A 1789-nucleotide genomic window follows, 5' to 3' on the forward strand; every position below is an offset into this window, starting at 1 on the left:
CCCCCCTTTGAGGTACCGGGTGTTCTTGGAAGTGAATTCGTCGTGGAAAAGGTAACCCCCTAATAAGGAAGAAGACCGGACCCCCCCGTCAGCAGGAATTCCATGTGGACGATTGGCCCCCCCCCTTGCGGGCGCGTGGGCCGACATGGCCGCGATGTTTTGGGGTAACGGTATGCGCATCCTCCATGCGAAATGGTGTCTTTTTGTGTGTGTGTGTGTGTGAGAGAGAGAGAGAGAGAGAGAGAGAGAGAGAGAGAGGAGAAGAGGTCGAGTCGAGTCGAGTCGAGTCGGCTCAGCTCCGACTCGGGGCTCAGGCTCAGGCTCAGGCTCAGGCGCAGGGTCTAGTCGCAAACTCGGCGAGCGATCATGAGGGAGTATTTCCGTCGTCGTGGTCGTTCTTCGAAGGCAATGATCGTCTGTCTGTCTGTCTGTCTATCTCGACAGATGTCGTGCAGACAAGACAAGAGGGAGGAAGTATAGTATAGGTCGGATGGCTCGGTAGGAGGGAGGGCTCGCGGGGGGGGTCCAATTGACGTCGAGGCGACAGGAGCCGAAGCGTCTCGACGGTGCGCGAGGAGAGAGCAATGTCGGGAGAGGAGAGGAGGAGAAAGGGGGGGGGGGGAGGAGAGAGAGAGAGAGGGAGGGAGAGAGAGAGAGAGAGAGGCCAATGGTGATGTCCAAGTGAACAACAGAACATGGGTAAGTCGCTGACAAGTCAGGAGGTTCCCAAAAAGGTGCCTGCCTTCCCTTCCATTTCCTCACCACATGCATCGTTGTTGGCCCAGACTGCGACTGCCACTGCCCGGCACTGGCACTGTGCCTCATTCCTTTTTTCTCTCCCCACAGCACCCATCTGAGCACCTTCATCCAATTTGCCCCAAAATGGCCACAGGCATTCAACCAGCCACGATACGATCCATCCCTTTCAACACAGCCACATGTCAACTCCACCCCACCTTCACAGCACATGTCCCCCCTTACGTACAGCAACCAGTGGTGAGCGTAGAGTGGTGAGCGTAGCGTCTAATTCCTATCGAGACACTACATTACAGACAGCCTGCTGCCGGGCTGCCACTGTGAGCAACATCGGCTCCGGGTATATAATGCAACAGTAAATCGACTCCTGTTCCCCCTCCCTGCTGCCTCCAAGGTCCAAGCCAAGCGTCCCTTGAAGAATGAGGCTCAAAATCAAATCGCTCGCTGTCCCATGCCCCATGATCAATCAATGCCTCCCTTCCATGCCCTCTCCTCCTCCTCCTCCTCCTCCACCTCCTCCTCCTCCTCCTCATGCAAGAGATGCTGCTGTCTGCAACCGAGGCGGCTGCGGCTGCTGGTCTTGCTGCTGATGACCAGGCTGGATTCTGCCCTCGCCCTCGCCCTCGCCCTCGTATTGCTCCACGTGCGGCGCGCCTGAGTTCTGGCTGCCCTCGCGCTTCTTGCCGCCCAGGTGCACCCCCAGCATGTCTGCGAAGCGGACGCCCTTCTCCTTGATGCCGAGCCCTCGTCCGCCGTGGCCGTGCGGATCCGCGTGCTCCTCGTCCGCGTCGGGCGGATCCGCCGCTGCACCGGGCTCGTTGAAAAAGCCGCTGCCGTCCCGTCGGTGTCCTGTCCGCGATGCCACGCGGCTGCCGCCGCTCAGCACCACCGTGTTCCTCGAATCCGTCATGATCTTCGCGTCGGGCACGCACTCAAGGAACAGCGGGTACCCAAACGTCAACACACAGAAGGGCCACAATCACCACAAACGCCAGCTGCACCCGCCCCGGCGGGGTTCCAAAATCGCCCACAG

The sequence above is a fragment of the Verticillium alfalfae genome, genomic scaffold (genome assembly GCF_000150825.1).
Source record: "Verticillium alfalfae VaMs.102 supercont1.1 genomic scaffold, whole genome shotgun sequence".
Classification (NCBI taxonomy): domain Eukaryota; kingdom Fungi; phylum Ascomycota; class Sordariomycetes; order Glomerellales; family Plectosphaerellaceae; genus Verticillium; species Verticillium alfalfae.